We start from the raw sequence: 17,871 nt of genomic DNA, 5'->3' as shown, positions 1-17,871 counted from the left end.
CACATAAATGCATACGTGATGTACCGCTTATACATATGGTTATAATCCAATACCCCACGTGCACATTATTATGTTGTAAAGGATGTTTAACAAGTTATTATATCTATAAAAAGCGGTAATCATTGGTAAAATATCTTAATCTTACGCCACATTATCTAAATATTCGTAGTGACGCAGCAACTGATATCTCTCCATGCTGTATCTTGTTGCAGAAGTTTTTCTTTGCAGTTTTCTATCGCTATAAAATGATGTGAGCCCCGCTGCTCGAGTGATTGCTTTGCCAAGTGAATGAGATGTGACCATGGGGAGCTGCGTATATATATTTGACTAAAACACCGGGACCATGCACCTTAAAGCCCAAAGAAAGTTCTGGTACGCCTGCAAAAGTTGTCAAATTTTGCTCCAAAATGTGAACGTATGCCTAGGAAATGTGCGGAATAACGCTGTAATAACAAGATATTCGATGGGTAACGACGAAAATGGGAAATATTAACCAAAAACGTTCAGTCTCAGAACTTACCCGAACGGGGTCAGGCTAGACTCGGACTCGGGGATAACTCGGCCTCGCTTTGCTTGACGGCGGGATGATGTATTGGTTGTCCCTCTGGATTGTACAGCGTGGCGTTGTACGTGTACTATGCATATGGGAGCGGCCTGTATAAACTACAATGTAGCGTTCTGGCTACTCGCAGTAATGGTCCGAGTTGTTACAACGCGCGCATCAAAAACCTCTTTGGCGCGCATGCAAAATTAGTGTGCGCCTCACAAGCACCTCTAAAAACAATCAAAGACGCTTGATAAACAACAACAAAAACTTCAAAGACCACGCGTCTCAGCAACTGTGGTGATATGTGCGTATATTAAGAGAGTCTGGCCAACTCATAAATTGGACGCCATGTCGTCACCCAGCGTACAGTGCGCTTAAGGTTTTAGCGTGTGCGCTTGGGGGTTAGAGTTACATTGTTCTCTTAGCAGGTGTACAGTATGTCCCCCCCCCCCCAAAAAAAAAAAAAAAAAAAAATCACAATCAGATTTTCGCATTGATAACACCCAATAGGATTAAACTGTTTAAATGCTACTTCAGAGTCTTGAAATACAATATCTTAGCTCTCAATTTGGTAAAGCGGTCACAGAGAAAAGTGGATTGTTGTAAAGCATGTCATGAGTCTGATTCTTACGATGCTCTTGTGTGAGAATACAATATACAGAACTTGGAGGGAAGAGATTTCTGACATCTTCTACAAAACCCCTAATTTCTCTTTGACCATTGAAGCAAATCGAATGGGGTTTTCTGTAAATAATGTGGGCAATGAGTTATAGTTTCATACCATGAATTTGTATTTAGATTGATTGACTATTTTTAAAGATATCAATGCGGAGAGTCCCGTTGTAATTTTTTTTTTTTTTGGTACATACGGTAGAGTACGTCTTGACAATGTTACACGTCAGTTTCATATAATTGACAGAAAAAAATGGCATGTTTGTCATAAGATATAATACGTCGAGTGTTTACTTTCCTTGAACTAAGTGTGAATGGATGACTTTTATTGTTTAAGAGAGCAAGTATTAAGGAATTTGAGCATTTTTTACTCGTCAGTTGACCTATCTATACTTCATGGCAATACCTTGAGTGGTTATTTTAAAAATATGTGGAAAATCTTGTCATTTGACTATTTTCACTTGACCTCTGACCATCATGGCCAAAATCTTTCCCTATAAATATACGCGTAACTGTGTAGTAATGATGGCATGCGAATACCGTGTTTGGTTTTAAGTTTTTGCATTGGGTAATCTCTAAGGTACGGAGGAACTGGGTAATAATATCCTAACAATAGATACTAGAATTTTAACATTTTACCTGACATTGATCCTTGACCTTTGGCCCCCTCCCATGACCCCACCCCTACCCCCAATAAATGAATAAATAAATACTAGTAAATAAATCACAAGAGAATCATAGTCGCCGCAGTAAGTTTTGTCTGGAAATACATGTACTCACCTTCAAAAATTGCATGTAGATATGTGGGAAATAGTAATATTATTTTAAGAATTTAACCATTATGTACATGATTTTGACCTTTCACTTTCACACAAAAGTTTATAAGCTAAAGACAAAACTTCGTCCACTCACACATATGCATCTTATGTCAAACAGTTTCATTACAAACGGTGTCCAAAAAATGATTACGGAATGAAGGACAGACAGAAGGACGGACGGACGACCAAAACAGATGCCTCAGGCTACACTTCGTACGTTATGGCGCTGGCATACAAATGTAAATCAAAACTTGGATAGTCTGAAAGACACCGTGAGGAATCCAAAGAAAACATATCATACAGTTTTCCCGTCGCACACTGATTTCTCACCTTTTTTTTTTTTTTTTTCCTTCGTTTTGGATCTGTCGGAAAGCGGTGCATCATTACACATGAGTCAGGTGGTTCAAGCAACGCCATGCTGGGCAGGAATTTAGGCATGACAAATCTTCAGTTTTTCGCAGAAACATATCAAAATAACTTTAAAATGATATATCATATACCTTCTACTTCAATAAAGTAGACAACGGCAATGACAATTCATTATCCCCACTGCACCGTGACTGATATTGGGGATTTCCCAAAGGCAAACAAAATTAGCGCGTAGCTGCGCGTAATGAACAATGGGCACTGCGTATGAGCTTTGCTCGCGCCCGCGTGATTGACTTTGGTAACAACATGGCGCCTGTAGATCACGGGACCAGCTTTTGACCAATCACAGGCTTCAAAACACATACGCCAAAAACCGAGTTGGCCAGACTCTCTTAATATACAGCACTGGCAAATATGCTTGAGGACCGCGCGCTGTCCATTTGTTTTGTACAGGATTAGCACGCACTTTCCTGTCTGCTCATCAAGGCCTCGTTTGGTACCCGTAGTATAGAGTATGGTAGGGGTCCAACCCACCGACCGGGTCCATAACGACCGACCGCGCATTATAATGGCATTGCGCGTACAGAAAGAAAATGTACGCATGGGACTACGCGCAACGGTGTTCGATTCTTCACTGGGCTACGCTACTGAGTAAAATGTGGCGAAAACAACTAAGTATTCCCTCTAAATTACCGAAATTTAGCAAAATCGAATAAGGTTTATCGTGTAACTACATATAACTAAGCCTACCTTTGCTGACTCGTTGTTAGATGTAGAGTATCCTTCCGTAATAAATTTGACGATTTTGACCGCAAAAATTGTCACCGCCGCTTGTACGATCGTGCACACACGTTACACATACACATGACATAAACATTTTGTCGCCCGCTACGACCGTACGAGTTGATGCAGAAACGAGAAATGAATGTGAAAAAACAAACCGACTCATCTAATTTATTTCAATTACGATGAAAAGTTTCCTAATGAAAATCAAGTCAAATTCATCAAACAGTCCTTCAAAAGTAATATCGAAGGATTCAAAATATATTCAAATATTATTGGGGAAAAAAATTACGACTAGAAAAAAAAAACAGCAGCTTGTCGAAAAAACGCGTTTAAGTACGTTTTATACGTATTGTCAATAGAGGGCGGGGTGGTCGGTCGATATGAGCCCGGCAACTGAGTGCGGAAAAATGACACCCCACGCGTTCGAAGCCACCATCTAGAGCGCGTACCTCAGATCGCATTTTCAGTGCGCGCTTGTGAATCCGGAGTATTTTCTCCACACGTGAGTAAAATTTCAGGCAAATTGTGAGATTTTTCACGTTTCTATTGATAGAAAAACGTTAGGTGTCCGATATTATGAACACCCAACCATACTGATGAAAATGGCGATCACGAACTGTGTGTAATTGTCTGAAATAGGGTCGAGATTTCCCTGAGACCGAGTTAGTCTGGAGCCTTCTCGAATAAAAGTCGGTCTACCGACTTTTATTACTTTTCTCAAAATACTCCAAAACGACTCATCATTCCGGCAAACCGCGTCAGCCAGGTAAGTTTCTTTGTAGACTCTTTCGATATATTGCAAGCAAATATGAAATGGTGCCAGACGGGTTCTCAGGCCCTTACCAGAACTTTGTTTTCACTTTAAGGTGCATGGTCCCGGTGTTTTAGTCAAACGCGTACGCGGGCGCACGGCGCAGGTTTCCTATAGAGACCTACGCTATCGACTCCTCTTTAGCGCTTACGCTTTGGCCCACTTCCCCGAGTCCTAAGAAGTCCGATTCACTGTAGCCAGTGGTCCGATCACAGTTCGGCTCATGACTCGGCTGAGGGGGATGACCGCTTTAGTAAACTTCTTTTGTGATGTCATAATAACAAGCACATATGCACGCACCCTGGCATTACTACAGACTGCGCGATGAGCAGAGAAGACAACGAAGGCAACGTTACTTAGCAACACCTTCGCACTTTACTCTTTTGATGACAGCTCAACTTCGGTAATCTTCGTATCAATGCTAACGGTGATCGGCAGTGTCATCAACAGCGCCCTCTACACTACCGGGACTATGCACCTTTAATGTCAAAATTTGGGCTTACCGTTACAGAGTGGATAAAAGCACCAAATTTGGAGAGGTGGTCCCCCAAGACCTACTCATTGGTATTAGAGTAGGAGCCCTCTGGAATTTTTCGATTTTTAGGGCGAAAATGCTAAATTTTAAAGGTAGGGGATACCTTTTACAGACCTCCCAAAATGCAGCAAAACATTAAATATGAACCTCAGGGGACTTGTTTAGGCCACTGCTGAGAATTTTGGAAGTCAACAGTTATCTACAATTTGAATAATGCACAAAACTCAACTACTCAGTAGTTCTGTGTGTCAGCCACACTTAAGCCTTTCTGTTGCAGTCTTCTGTATTTTTTTTTTTTATCTATAAACACATATCTAAAAGTATAAGAGCTGATGTAATAACATATAGAGTGTGTGGTAGGAATGTATATAGAAATGTTTGTAAGTTTTGATGAACTTTGTTCACAAAATATGCATGATGGACACACATGCAGTGCATGGGTCTGCAAAGGTAGCCTGGTAATGTACTGGAATTTACGGTGAGCCCCGAAAAAAAAAATTCAATTCAAAATCTAACGGTCAATAAAAATGTACTAAATGTTACCTTCCACTTTCAATACTTTATGGGAGTTTCTAAAATGATGCTCTCTTCAACATACCACTGTATTTATACAAACTCTTCATTTGAGGCATGCAAATGGGATTCCCTACCTTTAATATTTCTTTATTATATGACAGATATATACTGCATTACGTATAAGTAAGGGTATGATATTAAGTTGAGATCTGTTGAGTATTAATTTATTTTTCATGGAACTGAAAACATAAACCCAAACTTGAGTCCATGATCAACATCAAAGCATCTGAAACATGTAGTTGGTGGAATTAATTACCAATCAAATGCAATATACATATATTTTATACTGATCAAATATAATGTAGGAACCAATAGACACTAGACAGTTTCTGAAATAGACAGTTTTACTACTCAGTGGTGGATCCGGGTGGGGGTGCACCAGGCCCGCCCCTTCTATTCTTTATTAAAACAAAGAAATAAAAGGAAAAAATGGAGGAGGAGGGCATGCGCCCGCTTTTATTTTGTAAAGGCGCCCCCTCCTCCTTATGAAAATTCCTGGATCCACCCCTGCTACTCCCATGCTCTGAGACTCTAAGACTCATTTTAAACTGAAATTATTTTAGTGCAGTAAAATGTATTTGTGCATACAGTGCACTCCAGACCTGTTATCACGAACGTGGTAAGAATTTTCGTAACAACTACTTTAGTAAAAATCAGGTCCCAAAACTATAATCTTATCTTTCTATATACTTTACTGTTCGCTGTATAACATAACGAAATGTCGATATAACGGGGGGGGGGGGGGATGCCGGTCCCAACGACGTTTGTTATTGCATTGTACTGCTACTACTTTCTTCTTGTGCCACTAATACGTGTCTCAGCAACCAAAATTTTCCCTTCTGAGATTATGGGTGAACTTTATCCTTTACCAGGAATTTTACTGATAATTGTTCCAAATGAGGACAGAAAGATATAGACGATGTCTTGTCATTTAGTTATGTTGGCCATTATCTTTATTTGCGTTAAAGATGTTTAAGGTTGTGTTTGCTGAGGGAGGTTTGTTTTGCAGAATGTTTCATTAGACGAAAGGAGCTCTGCTGACTATCATAGTCGCTTTACAACAAACTGTATAATGTCTATAATGTCCCCCCCCCCCCCCCCCCCGAGGATTACCTTTATCATGATGTGCTTTCTGCTGTATAACATTCCAAAGCAAGATATACGTGTTCTTACTGCAAGGTCCAAATTCAGGTTTTAAACCAAACAAAAATAAAGATACATATCATCGTATCATCTATATGACATGAAAAGTGAGGGGTTTGCCATAAGTGTCGGCCATTTTGAAATTTGATCTTCTGTGTGTGTGTGTGTGTGTGTGTGTGTGTGTGTGTGTGTGTGTGGAGTGTGTGTGTGTGTGGGTGTTTGTGTGTGTGAAGTGTGTGTGTGTGTGTGTGTTTGTGTGTGTGGAGTGTGTGTGTGTGTGTGTGTGTGTCTGTGTGTGTCTGTGTGGAGTGTGTGTCTGTGTGGGTGTTTGTGTGTGTGTTTTCCCTAAAACTTCCAGGAGGGCTCCTTCTCTAATATTTTTTCCTTATAGTCCCCAAGGAATCCATGTGCCCCAAATTAATTTTATGCTTTTATCCGCCGTGTATAGAGCAAAAACGAGAAAAAAAAAACATGCAAAAGAACAAGCGACCAACCAGAGACTTTATATTACGCAAGAATATAAATAATGCTCCTACTGCAGCGTTCAAGCTTATACAAGGTTCTAAAGCAAACCAAAAATACAAACATATGCAATAGAATTATTGTCATCGTATCACCTATATTACATGACAAGTGAGGGTTTTGCCAATTAAGTGTCGGCCATTTTGAAATTTGATCTTTTTAGTGTTTTTCTTTAAAATTCCCGATGAGCTCCTACTCTAATGTTGTTTAATAATCCTCAAGGAATTCGTGTGCCAAATTTGATGCTTTTATCCGCCGTGTAACGGTAATTTCAGCGCTTATATATTTACGTCGATGAAGGGAAAATATTGGTCAATCGGTTGCAATAAATAGATACAACTCGACGCAAGATCTCAACTTTTGATTATCTCGCTGAGTTGCATTTGTTTATTCGGCAGCTTTATGTTTACACCTAGTACTGTATGGCACTTATATTATACAGTCCTGCAGGTCATGAATATCCCCTTAAAAGTCTTGGGGTACATGTACTTTGTATTGAGCGTTTCAGATTGTCAAAGTCAACAAATTCACTACGTATCCTAAAACATAATGCGCACCCGTTACATCAACTATTTACATTTAGATTAGATGTTTTCCTGCCCCCATACGCCGCCACCTATAGTCAAGCAGAGAACTGCAGCGATGCCTTAGAATGATGTCTACATTCACATGTTACGTCTGAAAACAAACAGAATCAACAAAAAACAACCCAACTTTCATGTGAACTCTCACGTAAATACATCACGAACCGTTGCCTCCCCCTCGAATGATTCCAATCGTGCCCTTCCTCTCCGTTTCGTTTTGTTCTTTTCTTCATCTTCTTCTTCCATTTTCCTCGATATTTTAAGCTTTCCTTCTTCTTTTTATCCTTGTTTGCACTATGCGATGCCTAATAAACCATTTCGGGGCTCCACTTTGCGCATAAGCAGAAAAGGTCATTGGTAACAGCAAAGGCATGTTGTTGTTTTTTAATGTACTGAGGTGAGCATAATGTCATGAATAGTCAAGTAATCCTTTAATTTAATAGTGCTTGCCGGCACACCCATCGACAACGAAAGTGGTATTTGGCAATATCAAAATTTTTACACATGGAGTCCTTGCAGATCTTGTTTACGTTACTTCAATTACTTCAGTACATATTACAGTGGACTCCCGTTATAACGAAGTCCTCGGGTCCGGCAGTTTTCTTTCGTTATATCGAAATTTCGTTGTAACCGAACCAATCAACAATTAAAAAAACATAGAGCAGATAATGTTGCGGTCTGAAGTTTCACTTCATTGTAACCGGAATTTCTTTATAACCGTGTTCGTTATAACGAGAGTACACTGTACAATAGGTGGATTCAGACAGTGATCCCTTGAATATATACGCCTCTATACGGTAAGTTCTGTGAGGCGCGCCAGATGTGCACGGTCGATTTCGCTTTTCACTTTGAAGCAAAGATATTAGTCATGCAAATTATGTCGTACATATTCGCTGAGAGGGTGGCCTGCAAGTCTCCTAATGTCGGTATAGCATAGGAAAACATGCGATGAAATCCTTTTGTGCCAAACTTGCTTCGAATGTCATTGGCACCGAAAATCCCAGAGTATTGTGCACACTGTCCAAAGTCTCTGGCACATACAGGGTTTACTGTTTACTGTTTCGTTTATTTCATTTCCAACGCATTCAATTACAACATCTGAATACATATATACTAATGAGTTAATTAGTTATAGGTCCCTATTCCTACCTCCGGGTATCCTCTTGGGGTCCTCCCACGAGACCGACACCAACGAGTCATACAGCCCACGAGTTCGACATTGAAAACAGGTCCATGAGTCATACAGCTCAAGAGTCATATACAGCCCATGAATTTGACACTAGGCAAATAAAGCCCATGAGTTCGACACTAGGTAAAAGCCCACGAGTTCGACAGATACAACATGGGACCTTGTTAGCTTGGTGTCGAACTCATGGGTTGTACGACTTGTGAGCTGTATAACTCGTGGGCTGTGTGACTCATGGGCTGTATGACTCGTGGGCCGTATGACTCATGGGTGTCCTCTCAGCCACATTCCTACCAAGTATATATTCAGCTGTTTGCTTATACCGGGTCTCTAGTTCGGCAAGTGACCTCGAAAACGGCTTTTTCTGCTATAACCTGTATCCAATGTTCAATCAAAAATATCAATAGCACGATCAACAACCCTATACTATCAACAACAACAACATAGTGGGAACGCGTGAAAGAAATCCAATCAGAACGCACTTTACATTAGCCTATAAACATCCTCCCGACCCCCTCTCTTACCCCTCGATCTGTAAGGTACTTGATGGTCCCAGTGAAAGAACTCAGCTTCAAAACTAATGAACACTTAAAATCATCAAAATTATCCTATCAAAGTTACGAACAAGGAAAGAATGGATAGTGAAATATGATTAAAAAAAGCATAGCCTAGTATAATTATAATTTATTCACAGTATACATACGTTTGAAATAACAAACAACAAATCATAAGAGTCTCATTAAGTACACAAAGTGGTAATACAACGTAGAGTCTACGTTTACGTCTAGCATCCATTCATAATTATGTGTACATTATATTGAATAATGTGAAGATCAAAACTGATACCGTGGACACTAACGTGCGTTGCGCGTCCAAAGAAACATAATGCACTCATTATCACCCCTTGCAGACCACCACTCACTGGAACACTGGCATTAATGTGAATCACGTTGATGCTCGGTTTTCTGTGTGATATCATGAAACAACGACCGCTTGTCGAGGAAAGTCACCTCATATAGCTGCCAAAAACAACAAGATATTTTCCTTCCTATATAAAGTAATCTATTATAGAATGTTGAATTAATTTGGAAAAAAAAAAGAAGGTAGAATGTTTCTTTACTTGCTGGAATAAAATCCCTGTGTTATGATAATGAAAACACAGGTCAGTGCACTATTGTTTGAACCCCTGAAACCAAACACTTCGCTTTGATCAGTTAGAACAACTAGGCCTATATTAATTCGTCAGTTTTATCTTCTATCCACCTTTTAAAGCGAAACCGTAATTATTCCTGTGGTAAACGGACAATTACAAATTACATGGGTTACTGTTTCTTCTCCCTTTTTACAAAAAAAAAAAAGTACAATACTTGATTCGCTGTTATAGGAACTGATCCTAATCAGATGATTGGTTGAGAGTGTACATGTAACTATACATGAAGGCGTTTGCCCAACACGTATACATTAAGCCTATCACCGGCCGGTCAGTCATTAGTGAAGTGTAATGACCGATCAAAAGCACTTTCATGTCGCGATGGTGACTACATGGGCAAGATTTTATCTCACTGAGGGTGAATTGCCTAACGACGAGGATCTGCTTCGTGCATCATTTCAAACAGTTAAAAAAGCGATTATAACAACAACAACAACAACAACAACAAAACCCGAGTGTAACTCGCTTAGGCAATCTACGTAGTCAATTATTTCTTGATTTTCTCACTTCCCATGATTATGTATCATATTTCAGTAGCATGTGTTTTTCGAGAAAAAAATAGGGAAATGTCCTACTATAATAAGTCTGACCTCCCCAGTCGATGCGCATACACAGCTCTTTTAGAGGAATAAAAACATGCACGACGACACGTGTATCGATGTCATCAAAAGTTGCAATTGTTATTGTTCTATTGTCAGTCGATCAAATGCATGCATTTTCTGTTTTGATAAAAGATGTTATGAAAGATTGCCGTTCTGTCAGTTACGGATGTACGAGCCAAAACAAAAATGAAACTATAGCGAGGAAGTTACGATTCTTTCCTATGATTTAGGTTGTCTGGCCAAATACTACAACAACAACAACAACGACGACGACGACGACGACGACGACGACAACAACAACAACAACAACAACAACAACAACAACAGCAACAAAAGTGTTCATCGATTTCACTACAAAAACACACACACACTCACACAAACACGCACACGCATTAATGTGCACACAGTCACACGCGCAAACATGCACACACCCCAAAAATCGCAAAGGATTCCAGACACCCTTGTTTGGGTTGTTTCACAAGATAAAGAAGAACGATAAAAATAGGTTCTGAGCAGGCTGGAATTGACCTGAGAGTTGACGCCTTGAATAATTGCTTCCTGTCATTCCAGCTGATTGCCGAGGATCACAAGGACAGCAATGCTGGACAAACAAACTTGGATAGTCACAGACAGGGAAAGCCCATAATGGGAGAGCCACACTTCCATTGACCCAATTCAGCTTGATCAAAAGCCATGCTAGCAGACAAGAGGACAAGATACCGGTGCATTGGCCATTCAATGTCAGGAACTGACGGCTCACAGTGATTGGTTGATTGACTGTCACGTGGATGGCGGCGCCGGACGTATCTCTCACGGTTGCACCTCCCTGGGCACAATTTCATGAAAGTTGTCAGCCCTGTCAAGTTAAATTGTCAGTCGCTGATAATTTCAGTAAAACCCTTTGACTGGCTGAGAAACATTGATCACTGACTGTTACTATGGTGATTGTCAGATACTGACAACTTTCATGAAACGGTGCCCTGGTTGCACGCACCATCTGGTAGGAGACACCTCGAAGAAATACAGAGGCACGGACGTAACGAGACACGAATGTCTTTAGTCAATCTCGATGGGCAGCAACACGTACTGTTAAAAAAAAAAGAAAAAGAAAAAAAGAAATCAGCCCGCGTTACTCCAATTCATCGATTTTTTTCGTCGGTTCTGCGTGCTTATCTGATCTTCCAAAACAGCCAAGATTCAAAGGAAGCTCGCAGCCTACGAAAGGCAATTTCCTTCTCATTGGTTGTTTGTTTGTTTGTTTGTTTGTTTTTTGGTTTTGGTGCTGAACGCAAATGTTTTTAAAGTGAACACAAGCTAATGATGACAACATAATTTTCATAAATACACTTCATCAATAAAACAGTCTCTTTGCTTGTGCCATTCGGCCTTATTTTGCATATGATCATCCGTTTGTGATTAGCCATGTATTACTTCTCATTTATTTTTTTTTTTTTGTAATCCTCGGAATATTATTGAGTAAATACAGATTCTTTGTATATGTAGGTATATACATGTACATAATTATATTGCTTTTCTTTCCCCAGATTTTAGCATGTACTCTGGCTACTTTTCTAAAGTCGTGTTATACAATATTGTAAAGATATTGAAACAACAATTCCTATATTAAATTGTATCTTGCATTTGTCTGTATACTTTCTATACTGTTAGTGAATGTAGGCCTACCTTGAAAAGTTAAAACCAAACCAACAAACCACGCTGCAGCTACCATGTCATATTATTATTTCTTATATAACCACCACTCATTGACGACTTTCTCTTGCCTGTGACATGTGCAGTATGTTACAATGCGAAATACATCTGTAGGTCTATAATAAATAAAATTACACATAGTTTGTCACGATGAGTGTAAGCGCAGCTGGATAATAATTATGCTTGATAAGATTCTACCCACTGGGCCTTAGCATCCACCTTGCATATGACATAACATGATAAAATGTATAAATTATACACAAATCACATACACATAGCATGTCATTTTTGGTTATTTTGTTCGGAAAAAAAAATTGCACTTTTGTGACTGAATAAGACTGGGAAGTACGTGATGGTATGTACTCATGCAAACTCGCGTCATTTTTAGTGAGTGCCAGATTGGGGTCACGTGGACTGCAATGCTTTGATTGTTGACATACATAACTGACGGTATTTACCCGGTTCTCGTCGATCTGCTTATCAGTCAGTCCTGGGGACCCAATCTGTATCGGACCGGAGCGGAAGGGAGCCCTTGGTATTATGAATATGCCCTATCTCTATTTGATCCCTTGACAAAACCACGATACTTCCTCTATTTCGGCAGGGCCAATGTCTTATTTTTCATGACACAAAACTGACACGTGAGGACGAACGTGCTCCAAGTTTACACAGGAATGGTACAGTTTCGGTTGAGATGGGGCTTCAGGCTTCCAACGTTTTTGGATGATGGTTTTTTGAGATTATGAGAAACCTCTTGCAAAATATGAAAGAGTATATAATTCTAAGAGGACTTCTTCAAAGTTTTTGTGAAGACAATTGGTTTTGAAATGGCTGAGACATCCAAAACAAAGCGATCCTAATAAAGGTGGGACCCACCTTTAATTAGAATCGTTTTGCAATTTTAAAACACATTTTCATCAATTAAACTTTGAATGCTTCTCAGAATTACATGCTCTTTAACATTTCGCAAAGTAGTTTCTATGTATCTCATCACAAAAAGTTAAAAGCTGAATCCTTACCTCAACCAATGCTTTAACATCCCTTTAAAGTTGGCTTAGATAAAAAGAGTGAGGGGTCGAATTTTGTTTAAGTTACATTACAAATCAAGCAAAAAAAAAAATAGGTGTCATCTCATAAGAAGTGATATTTGAGATATAGAATGAGGCTACAACCTCACACTTCCCTCATTGGTTTGTACCTATAAGAGATGATTGCAATGCCAATGAACTTTAACGTCTTCTCTGAAAACAAACAAACAAACAAACAATTAACTATTTATATAATATTGACTGGCCTCGAGGGAGATACCAGAAATATTCTTTCAGTGCGGGCAATATTTATCTGGTATCTCCCTCAAGGCCAGTCAATATCATAATTATTACCTATCCCCTAGGTAAATTAAGAAAATATGTGAATACAGCTATACACTATGATATGAATCAAGCCACATTTGACTACCTGTAGATCATCACCAACATGTCGAATAATTGAAAATTGTTCATCAATGTATATCATTCATCTCCAACTTCAAAGATACATAATGTAGTAACAGGCGAACTTCAAACATCTGAACGCTTTTACACTTTATTTTTGCTTCTGTTTCAATTTGGAGAGTTGTAATAACAGTCATCGTTTGACGCGTCGTGCTGCTGGAACTAGTGGAAGTGGTCGACCTTGTATGAGTTGATTTATCGGCGTTCTTCTGCGGTGCGTGTAATCGACACGCAGCGACGTCCTTGAATGTTTCCTCTTCGTGGTCGATCGGAATGTTTACATGAGGTGGGAAGAGAAGGAGTGGAATCTCTCTTCCCACCTCCCTGTTTTACAGTGCACCCCCGTTATAACGAACACGCGGTTATAACAAAATTCTGGTTATAACGAAGTAAAAAAATGGGCTGCAATGTCACCCACTCTATGTATTTCTATCGTTTATTTGTTCGGCTATAACAAGATTCCGATATGACGAAAGAATAACTGCCGGTCCCGAGGATTTCGTTATAACGGGAGCCCACTGTATATGTAAAACCCCGGATGCTCGTAATATGCTCTAACATCGCCCGCTGAACTCCCGACCCTGCAAAATAACAACTCTAATTGCCTCGCAAAAGTACCTCGTATAGGTAATAATTGCTAATATTCCTTTCTACTGTCGTATATTTTTAACCTGAAGGTTACATTTTTTTGTCTGGTTAAAGCAAGGAGGTACTACCTAGTACCTCCTTGGTTAAAGGGTGTGTACAGTTCTGGTCGAGGTGAGGATTTAGCTTTTAACGTTTTGCGAGAAATTCAGAAACCACTCTATGAAATGTCAAAGAACATGCAATCCTAAAGGGTATCTAGGGGTTTATTTGATGAAAATCGGTTTTGAAATGGCTGAGATATCCAAAAACAAGGTGAAACAAAGAGATCCTGAAAAGGCGTGGCCTGTAGTCTTTTATCATTATCACTTTTTTGGATATCTCGGCCATTTGAACACCAATTTTCATCAAATAAACGTTGAATCCTTCTTAAAATTACATGCTCTTTCCTATTTCATAAGAGGTTTCTCATTATCTCACATAAGAATGTTCAAAACATGAATCCCCACCTCATCCAGTACTGTACAGTCCCCTTAAATTCATTTGAATAGGACCTACATGTGAAGAGTTTTATCGCAAAACGATCGAGCTAACTCCATTCTTATTAAAACTTGAAATATTTGTGATTAAAGGTGCTCAAAAAACAACAACAAAAAAAATACAGAATATTTGGATAATAACTTCTAGAATATTATTTGTTATGTTGCAAGTGGGGTATTACTGAAAAGGTTTCATTTGGCTCTATCTGACGATTGACTTACTTTAAAAATGTTAAATGTTTAAAAATGGATCTTTGCTCATTTTGCAATAAAACTCTTCATGAATAAAAATCAAATAAGTATTTATTAGTCAATGGAAGAGCTGCGAAGAGTTAACGCTGAGTTAGACCTTAGTCTAATTATGAATATCAATATAAACATAGTGCATATATAATGAATATATTTAAGAGTAGATATTAATCCACCAGCAAAATTTCTAAGTCTATTCAAAGCTCTTTAACATTTGTTAACATTCAATGTGACAGGGGAAAATTTATCAACATTGTTGGGCCAGTAACCTGAAGAAAAGGTCTATAGAAGCTAAGACTCACCTCTTTCTGCCTTTCACTGTTTTCCTGTTGTTTTCCTGTTTATTTGTTTTTCAAGGACTTCGATATGTTTGCTGGGTTTTTTTTTTTTTTTTTCGCTTTCTAATCTAGGCTGACCTAAGTCTCACCTAAACCCAATCGTCTAGAAATAATCTTATTTCCTGACGGCCGAGAGATATATTTTATAGATTTTACTAGTCTGGGCTCCGTCCCCTTTTCCTTGGTGCGACCAAGAGAGGGCGCAAAGTTTCTGATTGCAATAATCGAGAGACTGCGCGCCCAACTTGTTCTCGGGTATCGCAGTTCTCGGCGTATCGCAATCCTCAGGTGTCACGCCCTCATACGGCTTGTCGCGTACACTGAATCACCCCTACGAGTAAAAAGAGTCCAGAAGCTAGACTAAGATTTTACTAATGGAGGTCGCAGGAGGAAAAAGGTACTAACAAGGAAAATGCTCACGTGGATAGTCATGCTAAATGTATCAAGGACTATATGCAGTACCTTATCACCATTTGTTTAATTCTTCAGTTGCTGAAGAAAAAAAAAAGGAAACAATGGGTCATGACAAGCTGGAGACCAAACAGTGCAAACATTTCAGTGTACATCATGTAGGCTACGCACATACAGGCTATCTCGACTAGATATACTTACGAAATTTTGCTCTGTTAATGGAAAAGTTTTGCCGTGGATAGGTACAAAGAGGTCCTAATAAAAGGTGGGTCCCACCTTTTATTAGGACCACTTTTTCGTACTTTTATATTGGATATCGCAACCATCTCAAAACAAAATTTCATCATTGGCCAAATGAATATTGACTTCCTCTTAGAATTGCATGCTCTTTGATACTCATTTACCATTTACTTCTTATAAATATACTATTTAATTATTCGATTTTCATATCCTGTTATCTGTAAAATAAGGGTGCCATGTAAACAGCCGGTGTAAAAATATAGGCTCTGAGAATAACAAGAGAGTTTTGAAGTTTTACTCTCATGTGTTTATACGAAACAGTTAAATCGCACACAGTTCAGTTAAATATGTATTGATGGCTGAGAATGCCAAACATTTTTTCTATTGGCCTGTGCATATTTTCTTTCCACAAAATATCTTAGTGACGTGAAATGGAATGGTAGAGTAATTATTCGTTGGTTCAATTAACTTAGTACTTTGCAATGAAAGTGTTTCAGAGGAAAGACCTTTTAGTAGCTATAATAGATTATCTATCAAAACTGTAAAAGGCAAGGTATGCACAAACTAATAGGAAAATTTGCGAGTTGCATGCGGCTTTAATCGTGACGATTTCATTAATGTCTTTCTCTGAGTTCATTCCCTTTTGCTATCATAACTACATCACTTCGTCCATCTAAGTCTGCTGAAACATAGCGTGTTGGTGTTTCCTTTTCCTTCGGAAGCACATGGGTTTTTATTTTTTTAATATAGGTTTTCCCATTCATTTTCAAACTTTTTTTCATTCAATTTCACAAATTTTTACTTCAATTTCGTCGCGGAATGTCGGGAGTAGGCCAATCTTACTTTCAAATTCGTCTTTCGTCGTTCATTTTCAAATAAAGTCCATTCAATTTAGTCATTTGGCATACATTTTCGTCATTTACAGTTCAAATTCGTCAGTCTCACTCGCAGCACTCAAAACAGTAGGATCGATTTCGTCTTTTGTCAATCATTTTCGTTAAATTTTCATTCATATTCGTCTCATATCGCTACCCAGTGTGATTTTCCGGTAATTCATGTATCTTTTTGTTCTGTAACCGTTCACATTTTACATTCAGAAGTTAACATACAAACAAGTGTCCCCCCCCCCACACACACACACAAAGAACCACAGACACACACACAAGCAATCCGAGTACACACTGATACAAACAGAGGGGAAGGTGCATTCCAATGTCCTTTGTTAAACATTTCAGTACTTTAGCAATGATTGAAAGATGAGGACATCTGAGGAATATTGGTTTGGAAGGATTTTTTGTGGGCGTTCCTAAGTAATCTCAAGGAAAAAAAAGAAAGAATTGTTAAAAATATATGGAATGTTTCTAGATAATCGTTTCACCGCAAAAGTGATGTTGGTTGAGGGTATCATAAATCAACACAAATCAACATGCCTTTGCCGGGATCGCGTGACTATTATAATGGTTTTCTTTATCCGGGCCTAGCCCCTCCTTTTCCACTCCTCTATGTATACCAAGGGGTGGCCTATTCAGCGTTGTCACTGCTCCTGCAGAGTGCCCTGACATTGTTATAATCCTTACGTTGCCAGTTATACACATATAGGTCGAGGGGGATAGGGTTTACAAAAATATCCTGTCTGAGGATCCCGCTTGCGACTGGCTAGATCTTCCTTTATCTGATTTACAACCCTCCGGATAATTTTCAGACTTTTACATCTGAATATTTCGCAACTAAAATTGGTTATACTGCGTACAGTGTTTCAGAATTTATAGTAATTGGGATGAGGAATAAGAATGTTTTCAAAGTTTAAAACAAATTGCAATGAACAAGGATGATGACATGGCAGCCTCACCATAAGAATGCACGAGTTTGGGCTCATGGAAGCAGAACAAAAAACAGAAGACATGCATAGATTCTACACATAGTCCATGGGCCAAAACCCGAAAAA

The sequence above is a fragment of the Diadema setosum genome, chromosome 11, assembly GCF_964275005.1.
Source record: "Diadema setosum chromosome 11, eeDiaSeto1, whole genome shotgun sequence".
Taxonomy (NCBI): Eukaryota; Metazoa; Echinodermata; class Echinoidea; order Diadematoida; family Diadematidae; genus Diadema; species Diadema setosum.
Note: the sequence above shows the minus strand (reverse complement) of the source record.